The sequence below is a fragment of the Chelonia mydas genome, chromosome 6 (assembly GCF_015237465.2).
Source record: "Chelonia mydas isolate rCheMyd1 chromosome 6, rCheMyd1.pri.v2, whole genome shotgun sequence".
Classification (NCBI taxonomy): domain Eukaryota; kingdom Metazoa; phylum Chordata; order Testudines; family Cheloniidae; genus Chelonia; species Chelonia mydas.
The window spans coordinates 53,489,007-53,508,906 of record NC_051246.2 but is presented as its reverse complement, the minus strand read 5'-3'; the positions used below and the strand labels follow the sequence as shown (position 1 = coordinate 53,508,906).

The 19,900-nt window shown below is 39.8% G+C and overlaps 1 protein-coding gene across 2 annotated transcripts in view; it reads left to right on the top strand.

Moving 5' to 3' along the window:
* SLC1A2 (solute carrier family 1 member 2) overlaps positions 1–19,900 on the top strand; it is a 120,775-nt gene that overhangs the window by 5,248 nt on the left and 95,627 nt on the right. The window contains exon 1 of one of the 2 annotated variants that reach the window (XM_043549153.1): positions 14,919–15,026. The exons of the other annotated variant lie outside the window; for it this stretch is intronic. The gene's annotated coding sequence lies outside the window, so the exon portion shown is untranslated. Of the gene's footprint in view, positions 1–14,918; positions 15,027–19,900 lie in introns of those variants that run through there. 2 annotated transcript variants of the gene reach the window in all.

Genomic DNA, 19,900 nt, shown 5'->3' with positions numbered 1-19,900 from the left:
CAGGTTTCAGTTCAACCTTGAGTAACAATTTCAAAGAGAAGATACCTAGGGCCCTTTGTTTTCGGTTTTTATTGTATTTAATTTTTCCTGGGAGTTTATCAGTGTTTATTACTCCAACAACAAAAACAGGAAAAATTGGTGCAAAGAACTATTAATAATTTTTCTAGGCAAATACTGGGGTTTATTTTGGTGGACAGAAGGACACAGGAAAAAGTACTCAGTAGATTAATGCTTTGAATTCTGTTCATCAGTGTGGTTTGCTGCAGAACTAAAACAGAACTCAAAACACAATGCCACCTCTGAGTTTAAGAAAACAATGTATCTCTATTTCCCAAATAAAACTTTTCATTTGAATAAATAATTGACTGTTGTAGACTTAGAACTATTAGCCTATAAATAGTTACATTTAATAATTGGGCAACACCATTTGCAGTGCATACACTCACTTCATCCTTTTGTCCTGTTTTTGCTTTTTTAAAATTTTAGAATACTTCCTTGTGTTCTGAAATGTATTCTGATACAGATTTTCGTTTTCTTCCCATTTTAGTGTGTCAGATCTTTAAACTGTTCTCTGCTAACAGCTTGAAATGGGCACGTGCTGGGTGCGAGATTCACTCGAACATTCAGATGCGCATGAACTTCAGAGCTTGCGTGCGTGCCCGTTTGTTTATTGTGTGTATCTTCTAGACTAATACATAGCCATACCTCAGCAGGCAGCTTTGCATATTAACACAAACTAATGTATTATCATAATACATATATCTCATGCAATGTATTGTATTGTCCTAATAAAAGAAGTTATTTTTCATATATTTGAATGTTACAAAAGTAGGGTGAAAATCGGAAAAAAACCTAATCATACCTTTTGTAAAGCCTGGGATTTTTTCAGTAAAATTCAGTTTAAACTGAAAACGAAGGGGCTTAAAGATACCATATAATCTTAGGCCAAAAATGTCAAGCTTGTGTACCTTAGGTACCTAAAATCCATTTCTAGGCACTTAAATATGACTCTCAACTACACTGAGCATCCAGAAGCAGCTCCTAGAGAAGTCAATGGGAACTTCTGGATTCTTGGCAGTTTTGAAAACTGAGTTACTTATTTGAATACTAAAGTTACTAAATATGAAACCGAGTTACTAAATATGAATCTTAAAGCCAAAAGTTAGGTAGCCATTTCTTACAAAGGTTGTGTGAGATTTTATAAAGCACCTGGTGTTGGCATAACTCTGCTCCCACCAAAGTATATATAACATACTATACAAAATGTGACGGGTTCGGTCACAGAGATCCCCCTGGGGCTGTCGCCTGGTGTGCTGAGACTACCTCTGAGCCCATTTTCTCTGCCAGTTTGGGGCTCCAGAACCCTGCCTTGTTGAGCCAGACACATGAGCCTGCTGCAAACACAGACCCAGGGTCTGAACCACGCCCCCAAAACTGCAGACTTAACTGAAAACAGCTTAAGAAGTGCTCCTGTCTCCAACACCCAGCTTCCAATGGGATCCAACCCCAAATAAATCCGTTTTACTCTGTATAAAGCTTATACAGGGTAAACTCATAAATTGTCCACCTTCTATAACACTGATAGAGAGATATGCACAGCTGTTTCCTCCCCCAGGTATTAATCACTTACTCTGGGTTAATTAATAAACAAAAGTGATTTTATTAAGTATAAAAAGTACGATTTAAGTGGTTTCAAGTAATAACAGACAAAACAAGGTGTGTTACTAAGTAAAATAAATCAAAATACGCAAGGCTAACTTAATACACTAAGGATCTAGTTACAAATACTAACTTCTCACCCTAGATGTTATCTCAGGTAAAATCCTTTTCAGACCAACTTTGTAGTTTATGGCCTGGGTCCAGCAATCACTCAGACCCTTACAGTCCTTTGTTCCAGTTTCTTTCAGGCATCTCTTTGGGGTGGAGAGGCCATCTCTTGAGCCAGCTGAAGACAAAATAAAGAGGCTTCCAGGGCCTTTTATATTCTCTCTCATGAGCGGAAACCTTTTTGTTCTTCTGTGCAAAATCACAGCAACAAGATGGAGTTTGTAGCCACTTGGGCAAGTCACATGTCCATGAATGATTCAGCTTTTTGCAGGCCGATGCCATTGTTTACATGTTAGTTTGAATGCTCCCAGGAAAGCTCAGATGTGGATTGGTGTCTCCCAAAGTCCACTGTTAGCTGAGTACTCCCAATTACTTGAATAGCCCCTTCACAATATGTTGGCCAAACCTCCCTTGTGTGTTTCCTACAGCAAACACTTCAAATACAAGCATAGAGCTCATAACTTCAGATATAAAAATGATACATGCACACAAATAGGATGAATATATTCAGTAGATCATAACCTTTGCAAAGATATGTCACATGGCATATCTAGCATAAAGCATATTCCAGTTATGTTACATTTACACTTATAAGCATATTTCCATGAACATATCGAGTGCAACATCACACAAACACACACAGATATGTGCACAAGCATATGAAGAGACACTGCATATGTTCTGATAGCCCTGGAGCCCAGGACTTTATTCTTCTAGCCATGGCAGAACCATGGAACTAACTGTATCTACGATACCCCTAGCACCTCCTCATCTCTGCTCTAACCCACTAATCTACCTCCACCAAGACTGCTTCTAACACTGCAAATCTCTGGGGAGCTTTCAAACAGCCACCATTTTTCAATGAGAAAAACTGCTACAAAAAGATTTTATTCAAATAGAACCCCTATTTAATGAGCTAATGGGGGATCGAGTTCATAAAAAAAATAAAATAACATGTAACATCCCAAAATTACAGTTGGGATGAATAGTAACAGACGTACGCAGTGTGCCTGATTTTACTGTGTTTGAGAGAAGCGCCTTTCTACTTTGCCACCAGATCTCAGGCTGTTCAAGCCTGAACAGCTGCTTGAACTTTGGGTTGAAGTTACATTAAGTGGTAAAAAAAAATAACTATATGGCATAAAAATGGTTCCTATAACTCATTGTTCATAAGATAGATGTTCGTAAAATTGGGGTTCTGTTGTATATGTCTCAAATGTGGCAGAAGATCACTGGCTTGACGTCTGGGCTGTACTATATCCATTTCTTGACCTGCATCACTTCTAATGTCTGATGACATGACACGGCTAGAAATACTGGCTTTATTTTGCCTGGAAAACATAGCACAGGTTCGCAGTAATAACCCCAGTACTGCAATCCATATTTTGACAAAATTCCCATTTACAAGATTGATCCTGGTATGCAGCATCCATTGCTAGCCCTAGTTAGTTGTAAAATATCGGACTTTACAACGTATACCCTGATTTATAGGATATAACATTTACAGCATTTTTCTAGGCTTTAAAAATAGTTGGCTATTTTTTTCTCTCCCTTCACATATGCACTTGGACTCTTGATACTAAGTAGGGCCTATCTAGTTTTATAAGCAGAAGGAAATGAGAATTTAAGCTCTCAAACACTTCGAAAGGAGTTTTTCTGTAAAATGTGTGGCATAGACTCATTGACTCATGACATTGGCACTGATGGGTAATATGGCCATCCCAAACAAGAGCAAATAAAACTTAAACCACATCCCTCAGTGTATAATTATACATATGCCATAATCTCTCTCTCTGTGTATGTGGTCCCCAATCCTCAAATTCAGCCAGGCTGCATTTGGTGCAAGTTATAGGTGTGGGTAATGGTGGTGCGGCATTAAACCACCTCATCCCCAGCTGGAGGACAGTTTGATCCCTAGTGTAACATAAAGCCTCAATGATGCTTTAGTTAAACTGGTTTGTTTTAGGCTGTTTGATGCTGTTAATTTGGAGGGGGACTGCCAGAGTGCCAGCCCCTCCCCCTGACATGACAGTGTGATGAAGAGAAAGTGGTGTAGGGCTGACTCCGCCTGGATGGGAATCCTCATCTGTCAGCTTAGGATGGCTCAATGGTTTTGCATAGCCAGAAGGAGTGCAAATGGGATATTTCATGGCTGAGGATTTGGCCCATAATTTATATTTTTTCCTTTTAAGCTTTATTTTAAGTTCCTTTATTTTTTTTCTAGCTATGTTCTCCAAGAATTTGAAATTGTCTGTGAAACTGGCAGGCAAAAACTAGATTTCAGGGTCAAGTTTAGGGTTTCCTAGTTTACTTCCAGGTGATTTGGAGAGTAGCTAACTGAACGGAGCATAGGCAGACCTAGAGATGGGCCCAAACTAGAAGTCTGGATGTGAACCCACACAGACTTTGGGGATGTCAGGATATAAATCCAGACCTCTACTTCACAGCGTAGTCCCTTTTCTGTGTATTTGACCAAACCAGACTGAATCTAAACATCCTCAAATGTGAGGGAATATTGAATTCATATTGCAATCCAAACCTCAGGCCTTGGGCTCATGTTTGCACACAATGTGACACCCTGTTAGAAAACTGATGGAGAGAAGGCCCTATGCTAAGAAGAATGCTTCAATTCTTGATCCTTCCTTGTTGAATCTCTCTTCATTTTCCCCCTGGTGTCCTGGACTGTTGAGATGAATTAATTACGAGTGCTTCAAAATATTGGACAAACCTTTCAACGGTAGCATCTCTGGATTGGCCTTCTGCTGATGAAAACACTTGTTTTTGTCAACAGAATACAACATATAACTCATGAAGATCGGAGCGATCCACCTTGTCTCTCTAATAATCTGGGACCAACACAGCTATAGCAACACTGCATACAATCATTAAAATCTGGACATTTAGTTAAAAAAACTGCTTATATGTATTTATATTTTTATTTATGCATTTATATTCATTCCAAAAACAACGAGGAGTCCTTGTGGCGCCTTAGAGACTAACATATAAATCTGTTAGTCTCTAAGGTGCCACAAAAATTCCTTGTTGTTTTTGCTGATACAGACTAACACAGTTACCCCTCTGAAACCTATTCATTCCAAAGGATCTCAAAGTACTTTAAAGCTAATTTCTGACTGTATGTGCACTGGCATACAGGGAAAACGAGAGGCCAAATTTAGATGATCATGTTCCCTAATTGTATATAAAATCCCTTAAACCAATTTACACTCAGTCATGTATAAGGGATGCTAGATTGGGGTAGCCTACACTATGATGATCTGAAGGAAGATGTAAGAACATGTAAATTAGAGTAAATCTCACACGATTTAACTTGCAGCTTCTTACACTTTCCTGTCTTGCTACTTTGTTTTCTTCTGGGCCTTCAGCATGTGAATTACGCCATGATTGACTCCCTTGTGTTAAATGGGCCCAATTTAGATGGAGAGAGAGTGTGAATGCCGTATTTGAAAGGAGGTATTTCTAGGTCAGATTAAATAGGACTGATTCACCTCTTGGTTATGCTAGTGCAAATCAAGGGTACATCAGTGAGTTGCCTTGTATAAAACCAGGGTAAGTGAGAGGATAGTCAGCTGGAAGAAGGTGCAAAATACATTAAATTACAGCTGTCTTACACATTGGTAGAATGGGTGTAAGAAGGTCTAAGGGAATCTAACTTTCATTTTAGCATGTGGCCCTGTTAGTCTCAATTAAGGCCCAGCTGTGGAACCCTTGTTCATGTTGCCGAGCACTTATAAGAGTAGCTCCACTCAAGCCTATGGGACTATGCTGGTAAGTGCTCACCTATATTAGGGTTCCACAACCGAGCCCTTGGATTCATTTAGACTCATTTGATGCAAGTGCGCATGCAAGCTGCATTGCAACAGGTGTGGGAATGAAGATGAGGCTCTGCCATGGTGCATTAACGGGCCCGTGCTGCTAATGAACGAGACTCAGACTACTCATAGCAGAGGACACGGACCAGTGTAAAAGAGGCATGGTTGGAGGGAAAATCTACAGTTTTCCATAGCAAATAGCTAGCCCTGCCCTGATTCTGATATCCCTTCTCTGTGATGGCACAGTGTCTCATTCACTGAATTTATCTGGAGCTTTGAGAGTATCAGAACTGCTGCCCACACTGTGCTTGCTTAGGAAAGATTTGGCCCTATATGCACAGGAATCAATTAACACACTACTGCAATGTGGAATGTGGTGGCTGTTTAGAGCATACAGCTATAACTATTGTTATAACTACAATAGCTATTGTTATAACTACTATAGGTATTGATGACAATTTAGGACAGGAAGAACATAGCACCCAATTGATATTAGGGAATTTAAAGTGGGCATATTGTAATTACCCATGTAGCAATTTGTTCTGGGGTAATGCCCCTATTCTTATAAAAAGTGCCATGGAATCATTAACAGCCACAGCACTTAGAAACATTATAATTTCCTGTTCATTATATTATTAAAGTACATCGATGGCATTTCTAGTATTAACATTTGCTACCTATAGTTTTTCTTTTTTGAAGATCATAGGAATAAATTATTTGATGATCTATTGAATTGGGGTGAAAACAGTAGCTTTCCAAAGGAAAATCTCAAAGAGCCCCTGAAATATGCTTTATACTATACTTAAAGTCATATACTTTAATGTCAAAAAGGTCCCTGCAAACAGATACGTTTCATGTGTATATTATTACATGCAAAGATTCATGGTTTTGAAGTATTTCAGAAAACTAATTGTGCTCCCGACATAGCCATTGATTTGTAAGCTAAGTCGTGAGGTTTTATTTTGTTCATTTTCCCTCAAATAGAAGTAAGAAAGAAGTTTTGTATAGAAAAACTGGATGTTTCAATCCTCCGACACACTAAAGTGATAACACAGAGAGATATACTGGATGCATGCTGGAATCAGTATGTATGGATATCTCTGCTGCATACTTGTGGGAGAGAGAAATTTTATATATTTCCCAACAGGTGGCAGTAAATGTCAATACTTTCTCCACTCTGAAAAGCTATCAGGCTTTTTATTTAGAAAAAAACCCAAACTCTTCTGAATTAGCTCTTTAAATCCATAATACCTTTACGACATTTATAACTGCAGCTTATTCAAAACCACATATAGTCATACATTGTTTTCAGAGTTCCTGAATCTCAGTTGGAATTCTGCTAAATATGGGAATTTTCTTATGGCTACTAATTTGATAATCTGTACAACAGCAGTTTCAGAGAATCCCTCAAATTCTAATGGAATACATGTCAGTATGTTCATGAGAGTACCTATTGTCTTTACTGCATGTTTCTAAAATTCTGCACAGTGTTCTTATCTATTTAAGATAAGACTCATGGTTAATTTGTATTGATTTCCAAGGGAGTTTATTGATTTACCTTGCTTGTAAATACCAAGTTATGATCAAAGGTAAAGCAACAATACAAGAGGGGTTGTAAACTTTTACTAGGTTGGTTCATACTCATATATGACAATTACCTTTAAAAAAAAAAAAAGGAAAGAAAGAGCTCTACATGAATAAGATGATAGTGATATGTTGATCAATGCTATTTTTGTTGAGGCACTATACTTTTGAAAATGCTATCGTTCAAAGAGACAGTACGAAGGTCCTGTGGCAGTTCGGGAGTTCAAGACACTTTTTGTTAGAACAAAAATGTTAACTCCAATGCCTTGGCCAAATTCAGACATGGATAATTACAGCCTGCATACCCAAATAGTACCCATTGTTTAAATTGTATCCTCCACTTCCTTCCTAAACTGTGGTATTGCTATGCCCTATGAAACAGTTGTTGAATGTCACCCCAACAGTAGGTTAATTAAACTGGTGAGTTACATATCAATTTAATCTTGTAAAACGTTATGGGATCATCTGAATAGAAGGAGGTCTCTATATTTAAGATATTATTATTATTGTTCATTAGTATTATGGAAGTACCTAGACGCTCAGGTTGGGGACCACTGTGTGCTAGCCTCCATACACACATATATTAAAGAAATAGACCCTGCCCTAAACAATTTACAATCTCTATTTATGTTATGTCAAGATTCCCTCAAAGCCATAGAGAAAGAACATGCCAACATCTATTAACAGAAGTTGTCCCTGTTCTGAAAATCTTTTTCTAGATTAAAATATCACCAACAATTGATACCATGATGCTTTGACATCACTGTATAAAAGGGCTCAGGTGGGCTATGACAAATTTAATTTGTAGCATTTATTCATTCACTACAAAATAGACACAAGTCACCTTCAGAACAGCTACATTGTTTGTCGTATTTAGTAAGCACATTGACTGTGTAGGAGAAGGTAAATTTCTATATCATGGGGGAACAAGTTAAGGTGTAATAATAAAAAAGATCAAATGCCAGCATTGCTATTATTATTTGCCTTTTTGACTTGCAAGCTCCACTGAAGCATCTTAGTAGGCCAGTGTATGCAGCCCTTTCATGATACTATAGAACTGAACAATTATATTTCACTATTTAGGTGTTTCCCCCACCATTTGCTATGGATTTTTTTCTGCTCTAATAAATGCAATTAATTTTTGAAAGTTCAGCACCAAAATTGCACAGAATTCCCCGTGACCTATTGTGTATGAAATGGATTCGTTATGCAGAGATATTGGCCAGCTGACACAAAGACAATATTTAACTAATGTAATTGACGTTAAAAAGTGTTTATTGACATTTTTAATCCTAGTTGGGTAGTAATAATTCATAATACGTCTGTTCTATTCAAGCGTCACATAGCAGGTAGAAAAACCCTGTGCTTTGTGAATCAGTACAGCAGTCATTGCAAATCTGAGGGGATTACACCAACCATCATAGGTCAAAGATTGCTAAAACATTCCTAACAAGAAGAGCATGGGCTGCTGGATGGCTCCAACTGACTGTTAATGAGATACAGAGCATTTCGCCTTAGGGTTTGCCATTCTAATTCATCCTATGTCAATAGTGACTAAAAGCCACTGTCATTTGAAGACTGGTCTCTGAATAAGCCTGGTAACCTTCAACACTCCGTGCTCTATTGAATATGCATTTCCAATACAGAAAACCAAACAAAGGCAACAATTGATGCCCATATGGGTTGTCTCAACCTAGAGGCCAAGGGCTGAAGTGTAAATTAACCCCCTCTGATACCTAGAAGTGATCCTTCCATGTGAGGTCTGAGTGGATAATGAGCATACATCACCCCATGACTAACTTATTTCCATAACTAGTTATTTTACACAAAAACTTGTATCCCTCAACATGTATCCTTTTACATGGGGTTGGAAGGAAGGAAAAATATACATGGCATCCCGTTACTCCATCCAGCTTTCCTTCTGCTTCCACTTCCCTCCCTCAAGGACCTGTGTTTTTTTTAAACCGTTTTTCTCTTCAGTATCTTAGCTAGATTGGCCAGATTGGTCACTGTGGAGCGATGCAGGCTGTTCCTTTCATATTATCCATTCTTAGTAATTATTTCTATTAACATAGCGCTTAGAAGCCTAAATGGGATTGTAGCCTAGTTACTTTTTCACATACTAAAAGACAGTCTTTGCCCCAAACAGACAAATTACACAAAAGGTGGGACAAATGAAAGGATATCATGTTCATTTTACAGGTTGGGAACTGAAGAATAGGGTAGATTGAGTTATCCAAAGTCACACATGAAGTCTGTGGTTGGGCTGGGAATTGAACCCGATTACCTTCATTCCCAGACCAGGACCTTAAAAACAAGACCATCAGTTCCTTTCAGACTACCCTTTCATACATCTCAACCTTGAGAAGGTAGATCCTCTCCTCTGGGCAGGCAGCAGAGGAGAGAGACCTAACTGAGGGAATTAAGCCATTTTTCTGGTGTAGAACTGCTGTGGCTTCCTTTCCTTTCCTTGTTTTCCCAAGAATCATAGAATATCAGAGTTGGAAGGGACCTCAAGAGGTCATCTAGTCCAACCCCCTGCTCAAAGCAGGACCAGTCCCCAATGTTTGCCCCAGATCCCTAAATGGTCCCCTCAAGGATTGAACTCACAACCCTGGGTTTAGCAGGCCAATGCTCAAACCACTCAGCTATCCCTCCCCCCCAAATTACTATGGAATAATGAGGTTCTTTTCTTTTTTCCGGATCATTTTTGCTGTGGCTTAAAATGACCTCTGAAAAACCAGACAACATTTTATTTGCAGTGACAGATTCCATTTCTCAGAACTGCAGTTTCTAACTGTGTTGCAATTGATGTGCTTATTAAAGGTAGTGGAAGAAACGAAACCAACATTAAGGCATCAAGCAATATGTGCTTGAAGACTGGATCGGAAACTTCCCTGTGACTAGAAATGTATCACTGTGAAACATACAAAGAAGGGCAGAATGGAAATGTCTACAATGGCAGATAGCCAGCTCATTGCATTCCACAAAAACTTGGTTTGGTATTTGCTTTGTGGGTTAACAGAAAAATATTCAAGAAATGCAGTCAAAACCCACCCTAAAACCATGGCTTATTTAACAATTTAAGGTTCAACGTGTCATGTTGCAAAAGTAGATTCTCTCTCATTACTTATGCTCTATGATGTTATATCAGATCCTGTACAGCAGAACAGAGCAGCACGAGGCAAAGAAAAGTTACCAAATCTGTTAAATAATCATTCATGAAAGACAACCAGCCGTTCAGGAGATGTCCAATTTCTCGTGGAAAAATGTGAGTAAGAAAGAATGTAATGGTGTGTGTCTGTGAATCAGGCAACAATTAATTGTTGGCTCTATGCATTAAACAGTTCTCCCTGTTTGGAGAGGGGACCCATATTTCTACTCAACCCTAGAGGAAATATTTGTAATTATGGCCAGCTCTACACCATTGCAAGAAAGGATTTGTGCTACTCTCACTGACTTTAAAGCGATCATGACTAGACCCAACATTGCTTACTGTACATAATGAAGAAATATCCATTTGAAGAATAATGTTAGCACAGGCAGAGAGGGGAATTAAAGAGTCCAGGGTCTATGACATCTCTGTGCTCACTGGGAGCTCCTGTAGCAGGAGAATTAAAGGCAGTCTCAATTCCCTTAGCACAGGAGCAGGCCAGAGAATCTGGCCCCTAATCTAGTCGCCTTTTAAAACCTTTTGATGCCATGTGGCCATAAATTATTCCATGACAAGTTATTCCATTGTCTATGATTATAGATGTTTACATGCTGTCAGTGTTTATACTTTGCTAGATGGATGTGTGTTTGTTTTCGTTAGGTGCCAAAAGGTACAGCAGAGCTTTGCAGGATTATTTGAAAACAAGTCAGAAAGCAGTAATAAGGCAGACAAGAAGGATCTTTGTGTTGTATCAGGGATTTAAGTATATAATTAGGGAAGTTAGTATAATTCTCCATTGTAAAAGCAAATACAAAGAGCCAGTCTAGTTATTTTGGTGCATAAATATTTGACCTGAAATAATGTATTGAGTATCCCTACCATCCTCAAAAACAAACAAACACAAACAAAGAACTATTGATTAAACAGTCTCCAAGGTGGAAAAGAAGCACTCTGACTTACCGTTGGTATTTAACAACAACAACATCTTGCCCTTCTAGGGCCTTATCCAAAGCCCATTCAAGTCAATGGAAGGGCTCCTGTTCATTTCAATGGATTTTGGATTGGGGCTCAATTGTGCATTTCATATGAGGATCTTTGAGCATCTGATACATCTTGTCTAAACCTCCCAACATCCCTGTGTAATAGATAAGTGTTATGAAGAAAACTAAAGTACAGAATCTGAAGAACAAAATTTCAAAGGCACTTGCACTTGCACACATGCAAATGTGCTAGGTGTGAGCATACAAATGGAGCTCATTGGTTAAGTGTTTTACTCTAATGACTGGTGCACATTGCGGATTGGAGTCTACTACTGCTTCAGCCTAATGTAGTTACTTTTATAGCTCGAGTGGAAGTGGCTTGTATTTTCAGTGTTGAAGGTCCTAGGTTTAATTCTCACTGATGATCCATGGTGGGGTCATTAAACAAAAGCTGATGTTTGTGTGTATGTACAAACCGGGGCTTGTGGGTAAAAATATTTCTATGCATGTACAAATCAAGGTTGCGTGCATGCACTGGAAGTTTGTTAAAGGTCAATGTGCAGGTTAGCACACTTACTTTTGAAACCGTGCCCCTCACTGACTTGACTAAGGTTACATAGTGAGTCATCTACAAAGCTGGGAATAGAACTCAGGAATCCTGGCTACCAGTCCTATGTACTATTTCTACCACAAGCCTGTGCTAATGTATAGTAATCAGTATTTCAGACTTGCTAATCATATTTGTGCTTTACATAGTGATTCTTTCTCTTATCTTTTCTGTTCATGTACTGTAGTAACAATGGTTAAAATATAAATATATCTGAGTCACACATGACTGTGGATTAGTGCTAAAAATATATCAGGGTTATATCTAACAATTCAGGGGTCTGTTTTAAAATAAACTCAATTAAGGCATTACAGAATTTTCTACAGTGCTTCCCATATCCCTATTTTCATGGCTGCAATTTATGTTTTCCACCAGTATGTTACATTTGTGTTATATTTACTCCTCACAAGAATGATTTACAAAGGAATGTGCGGGATGTGGCACATGTTTAACCATTATTTCAATGGCCAGCTACATACTACTTAATTGGGTTTGTCATTATAGACTCTCTCAGAATGCACAGCTGAACTTTCCCCCACATTTGAACCACAAAACTCTGTTAAGTCCACAGAGAGGACTTTTACTTGCCCCTCTGCTCTTTCTGGTTCAGTCAGAGAGGCTTCTATTGCATTCACATGGAAAAGTTGCTTTCAGTGGACCATGCTGGTCCCTGCTCGAGTGTTAGCAGTTATAATGCACAAGACATGAACACACTACAAATTCAGAGGTAATGTGTAACTCAGGTCCTCTTCTATTAACTTCCATACACCCAGTGAGACTCTGTTAGAACTACTCACACACATTCTGTCCAAGGGAATCCAAGGTGGTGTAACTTACAAGATAAGGAGTTGGCAGGACCTACTTTGATTTACACCTTCTTACAGCTTGCTGGAAGTTTCACCAACCTGCACTGGGGTTACACTAATGGTCAAATCCATTCTAGCATCTGGCTATCAGCTGGCATACATAATGCTCTGCAAGTTTGAACCTGGTGGATGAAACTTCCAGTACCCAAAATGAATTTGACTCATGCCTACTTATTAAACAAAGATCATTCAGTTCTGTGTCAGAACAACAGGCCTTTGCTTGTTCAGTCTATGGTGTGGTTACTACACACCCTATTGTGGGTGTATAAGGAACAGGATAGAGATCTCACAGCTGAATCTCTCCAGTCATGGGAAGACCCTACCTACAGATCAAAAGTTGAGAAAGCAGAAGCAGACAGTTGCTTATGGCTGTTTGGAAAGGTAACATGCATCCCTGTGTACTGTTTAGCAACCTTTATGCTGTGTATAGGAATTGATGCTAAAAATGACAATATTCCCAGATCTGCCATCACATGGCCTTCGGATAGTGATGAATACTGCCGTATGCACAGAATATAATTTCAGTGACATATGGGGGCTATATGAAAGTGTGTAACTAACACGAAAAATGATGGATTGAGAAAGCCAAAGCAAGCCAAGCAGAAACTTCCTTTATGAGGTTGTGAGGAGAGAGTTCACAGATGGCAAGTGGACGTTTTGTTTACAAAATGCCATAAAGTAAGATAATAAAGTCCAATTAAGGGAATAACAGACACTCTACCATTTCCAAGTAATGATTGTAGAGTATTGCTTTCCCTGTATTTAAAGGGACACTGTCAAGATAAAAATCCAAAACCCACTCTGCCCGCAGATGTATCAAAGTGCAGAATTGGACCCAATGTATTTAAAATGTAGCTTTGTCTGTAATTCTAAGCATGCCTTTGAAAACCCCCGCTTCCCTAGCTGTTTTGTAGGAGCATGAGGGAATTCAGTCTCTATAGCCTATTCAGCCCTGGGTCTCTCTACTGAGACTGCCCAGGTGGGTACTGTTTAGAGTAGTGTTTTGTGATTACTTGGGTATCTGTTCATTATCTTCAGCTCACACGAAAATATGACGTGGACCTTTTTACAGCAGCACATTAGCATATATTAAATTCATGGCCCAATGACATACAGTTCAGCATTTCTGATTCTATACAGTAGAGGGCAGTGATATACAAATGCTCACCCTCTCTCTCTCATTGGTCTATTACAATATGAACATGAAACTCACAAGTATCCACAAATGAGTGCAACTAGAAGATACATGTAAAATACAATCCTTCACTTCACCCCATTCAAACTGGTGAAGTTTAAACTGCCTTACAGTTTAAGGGCTAAATTTTCTACCAGGGTAAATTGTTCCAGTTCCATTAACTTCAGTGGAGCTCTGCTGATTTGTTAAAAAAAAGTACAGTACAATATTTAATGAGTTGCAGACTGTGTATTTTGAGGCAACCCCAACTGAAACTGTCTGTACATACACACACACCTGCACACTTTGACAAGTATGCAGCATTCATGTTCAAATGGCCCAAATACATTTTTATAAATAGGGCTCTTACCATGGCAACCTAACATGTCATGTTGATTATTCAAGAGTGAATTATTAATGGCTTTCAGCAACAGAAAATTCAATACTACATTCATTGTAGCTGTGGACTGTGATGTTGAGTGTCTCGTTGTGAAAACACTAGGAGACTTTTATAGCAGAAAAGGTCACTGCGCTATGTAAGCCATAAGCCTCTTTCTTTTATTTATTTATTTTATCCACAAACTATATGATCTATTTTTCAGAGCCTTTAAGCAGCCACAGCAGTTTAATCCATTATCCCCTCTAATTAACACAAAGAGTGGGCTATGTTTTAAAGTTAATTTCTTTCATATTTTTCCCTCAAGTTTCAAAAATCAAATAACCAATTTTATTAAAAAATCAGAGTATTTTTATGTCTAAATATTTTTTGCCCTTTAATAAACTAATACTTTAAATTATAATCTAATCAGTAATTTTAGAAATGATGATTCAAGAAATAATGTTGCTGGCATTTCCTGGCTTTTTACACAGCTTTTCTTGGCAGCAATGGGATGGTTGTAGAGATGAGTCTGAAAGCCTCCGAGTTTGGATCTGAGTGTAGACTAAAACTTTCCAGATGTTCACTGATGCTCAGATCCAGGCATTTGTTCCAGGCCAGTATACAGGTAGGGATAAACTGTGATGTTTGGATTATCTAAGTGAGGGTAAATAGAGTGTTCAGGTTCAAGTTTTAGCTTGAACTATTTATTAATTAAATAATACATTTCTCATCTTTATTCTCCTCAGAAAGAGTCTCCTAACATTCTGTTTTGCAAAATTTCCAAAAAATCTTTTAAGAGGCTTAAAACTGAAATTTTTGTACGGATTGATGCACATCTCAAAATGGAATCAAAGGGAACCACAGGCATAGCTCTGAGGGCAGGCCTTATCCTTACCTTTAAAATCATGTAAGTTTGTTCTGTTATCGCAGACACATTATCCAGTTGTCCTGGAAGGTCCAGAACTATTCCTACAAGACCTACAAAACTGGATATCAGAATGTTAAGCTTTTCAAAAGATGTGAGTGACTGAATACTGTAGGCTTCCTTTAAAACATTATAAAGAAAAGGAGTACTTGTGGCACCTTAGAGACTAACAAATGTATTTGAGCATAAGCTTTCATGAGCTACAGCTCACTTCATCGGCTTCATTACGAAGCCTGATCCTTCTTCACTGAGTTCTCAGAGTTGTGGACAATAGGTTTCTCTGATTAGCCAATTTGTCTTTGCACTGAGTCTTTTCTTATCTACACTGAAGTGTTTCATTGATGGCTCCTGTCACAGTAACATTTTCAAATTATTGGAGAAAATATTGAACATTTGTTCTTAAAGAGGAACATGGAGTTCATTTAAGTTTGACTTAAGGAATTTATAGATAACAACATATGCTGCTTGCCTCAGTCTGTGAGGGTATTATACTTGTGCCTTAGGTAACTGAAGGCCTTTAATTAATACATTAGGGACCAAATTCAACTTTGGCATAAGTGGATGCAAATCCCAATGAAGTCAATTGTAGTTATGCTCAAGTATAAAAGGGCAAAATTTGGCCCTAAGGCTGACTATTGCTGCAAAGAAGTGGATGATTTAATGAATGTCAATAGTTTTACTGATTATCTGACTGGAACTAATACAGCCCCCAAAATGTTCTCATGTTAAATTTGGGATGCGTTCTTCGGGGTCTTTCATTATTTGTGTTCTTCAAGGTCCTGGTTAGGATCATGAAGGGGACCTTTCTAGCACAGAGCTTTATTTCCCTTCAAGAACTGGTAATTCAGTATGGTACAGGGTGCAACTAGCTCTATCTTTATTCTTTGTGGATTTAGGTTTGGAGCTACTTAGGTTTTGGGGATAAAATCAGGCTTGGTTTGGGAAGGTGCAACTTGACTGAAGTCTAGGGGAGCTGAACCTGACTACACTAGACCAATTCCATTTCCTGGTGATATCTTGATTCTACGTCTGTTACATGGTGCTCATAGAGAGAGTGCTTCCACGCCTAGCTTTCCATACGGTGATGGTGCATATGCTCAAGCTTCATCATATGTTGACAAAGAGTTTTATAAACTTGAGGATGCAGATTTTCCCCACAGCTCTCCTCTAGCTCTCTTTACACTCCAGATGGGCATTACTATGCAGGAACAAGATCAAAGACAGGTTTGATGTACTTGGATGGAAAAAGAGTGCTGGGGGTCTAGGGCAGGTGATGCTTCCTCATCAGCCAAACAGTCATGAACTATATCTGCTCAGTTGCCCATCATAGGACTTTAATGAGCACACTGAAAAAATGAAACAGGGGAAGCAGAGAGGTAACAGCCATTGCTTTGCAGAGGCACCCACCTGGTGCATTGCTCATCAAAAAGACAAACTGAAGCGCAGGCGGCCTTGCTGACAGTCATTCAAGTCAGCTCATACTTCACTGCACCCTGACAGAAAGGAATGTGTGTTCCCATTGCTGAGAATACTATAGGAATTCAATATTTGATAAAAACCAAAATAACCCCAGCAACTGACCTAGAATATACAGGGTATCACAACAGCTGGCTACTTGGAGACACTGAAAGGTAGAGGGAGAGTTTTGCATACGCAAGTATGGGGAAGTTTTCTATATTAGTCCACCAAAATAAGAGAGCAAAGCAGGGTTGTTATCTATCTTTACTGGAGGCAAGGGGGAGAAAACTCAATAAGTTTGTGTGAAGTTTTAAATATCTGAGAATCATGGAGTATATGTGCTTAGCACAGGATTTTCCACTAATATTTGGGCAGCATCCTGAGATATAGAACTCCAGAGTTAAACATGCATTTTCAATTCCAAGGAGGGAAAGGAATTAATTAGCTTTATCCAAGGAGATATAATTAGGAATAGTGAGATAGAATGAAACAAAGTAGAAATTAGGTTGAGTATCCAGAAAAAATTCCTAATGAATGGCTGTATTTATTTATTAATGATGAGATTCATTAGGCTGTGGCATAGTTTCCCAGGGAAAATAGTAGAAGATCCATTACTTCATCCTTTAACAGTGGACTGGCCAAATCACTCAACTATATTATAGGGAACGATCCTAGATTGTCATGTGTGATGGCCTAGATGGCCTAACGTGTGTCTGTTTTATCTCTTATTTCATTGGGGGGTGATTTTCAAGGGCACAATGGAAGTTAGGAGCCCACCTCCTCTCATTAGTTCTCCATAGGAGATGGGTAGTCTAACTGGCTTTAAAATCTGGAATGTTTTTGGGATATTTTTGGGATACACTCAGTGGGCACAGCACAACTGATGGAGAAGGATCACCTATCCACCTGCATAGTCTATGCTCATCGCTATGATGTCTGAGCACTTTCAAAAGGCCAGCTTTGTTCCAGGAGGAAAAGTATGTCTCTTAGCACTATGTGCATGAAAAAGGCTCGGATTGCCAGTCTGAGGTAAATGTGTCCTAATGGCTAGGACCATGGGAGATCCTGAACCATATGTCAATGGATACTAAACAATGGGGATAAAAAAGACTCAACATGTGAGCAGTGTGTGCGATTTATCATACCCGCACTCAGGCTACTTGTAGTGGGGTGGTTACCCGCTCCAGCCCAGACAGGGCTGAAGGAAGCCCGGGGAGAGGGCTGAGGCTGTGGGGAAAAGCCCAGCCGGATTAAGGGAGCAGCCGCAGTTGTGGCCAGCTCAATCTGGCCCAGCTGGCCCCTATAAGAGGCTGTGAGCTAGGAGCCCAGTCAGTCTCCTTCTGCTTGTAGAGGGAGAAGGGCCTAGCTGCAAGGTGCTGAGCAGGACACCTAGTTTGGAGCAGGGCTGGGGAAGGGCCAGAGGAGCTGGGAGCTCTGGCCTGGAAGCCCCAGGCTGCAGGCCTTACTACAGGCTGAATAGGTGCAGGGTTGTGGAGAGGCAGCCCACGGGTAGGCAGAGGCAGCAGGTCCAAACCCCCTTGCCTGTAATGAGTGACATATACACTGCAGTCTGCCCCCGATATAAGGGGCTACGTGGGGACTGGCAGTAGCTCAAAGTGAGGTGGGGTTAGAGGGTGGGGGTTCCCTTGGGTGGGGAGACCCAGAACCTGAGAGTGTGGGTGTACTGCCAGGGGGCAGCACCCCAGAGAAAGGGGCACTGGGTCCTGGGAGGGACATCGGGGCTGGTGGTAAGGTGGATCACTGGCCTGCAGAGGGTACTCTGATGACTGGATGAGCTAATTCCTGACAACAACCAGCAGTAGGTGCTGCAGGGCTGAGTCCAAACCTTTACACTGCCATTAGGGGATGTTTTAACTGCTCAGTAAAGGCAGAAGTAATCATGATTCAGAAATAACAGACAACTCCCTCTTCCTCATCACTGTAAAAGGAAACATTACCAATCAAATAGCAAGAAATGCAATAAAATACTCAGGAAATGCCTTTGGGGTTTTGGAGCATGGAATTTTTTCTCAGCTCTTCTATCATTATTACCATGCAAAGCCCAGGGGGCCTGATGTAATGGGTCTAAAGGATGGCTGGCTGGCTAATGCTCCAGAAATCTTTCTAATGCAACAATATGTAGGTGAATGGGAACGGGCCAGGTCTCTCAGCTGATGTGATTAGTACAATTTTTTTTTGCATACATTCTTTGCTTCACATGAATGAGATAAATAGTGAATTACTGCAAGCTCTAGGGGCTATCTTTCTAGCAAAAATAATTCCTCTTCTTGCTGATATTTTCCACCCATTCCTATTACTAACTTTCAGATCTTTTCCTCTTTTCCAGTTAGCAGGCAGCCAAGTCATCTGTTGTTCCAACAACTTTATCCATGGTTCTCTTTGCACAGACTGGCAGGAGTTAAATCCTACCATAATCAGCAAGCTGACTTCCCCTTCAATTCAGTATGACTTGCTGCCAGGAATCTAAGACCTGAAATTCATGCCCAAAATAGGACAAAAACACTACCACTACAGTCTCATTTATGAGCTCTAGTGGAGTATCACTGAGATAGTTGCTTGTATTTACAAGGCACTCAACTGCCCTGTAATTCAACAAACATCCCATGCTTAGCAGCAGATTCGTGTCTCATTTTAGGAAAAATTGTAAAGTCTGCAGTCTTTTCTTGTAGGTATTTGTATCTCTGTCTCTGAAATGAAGATGAAAATGCTGGGATTATGTAGCATATAAGAGAAGAGTTATAGCCCAATTGTGCAAAGTTTGCTCTCTGTCATCTGACCGGGATGAGAGTGGTGTAGCCAAGTGGCCAGAGTGGGCAGCCAGAGCCAAAACCAAGGGTAAAACCTGAAGGCAGAAACTGAGAACCAGAGCCCAGGGTCAAGCTGGAATCTGTAGTCAAGAGCCAGAGGTGAGGGTCAAACTGGAGGTCAGTAACTGGAGTGGGCAGGGTAGCAGGCAAGGAGGAGTTTAAGGCAAGGGTAGGACAGCTGCAAGGCTGGGTGCAAGGCAGGAGCAGAAGGAACAAGGTAATGCAGGAACATGCACAGTGGTGGGTGAGAGCATTGAGAAACCATCAAGCTGCTTCTCCTGCTGGCTT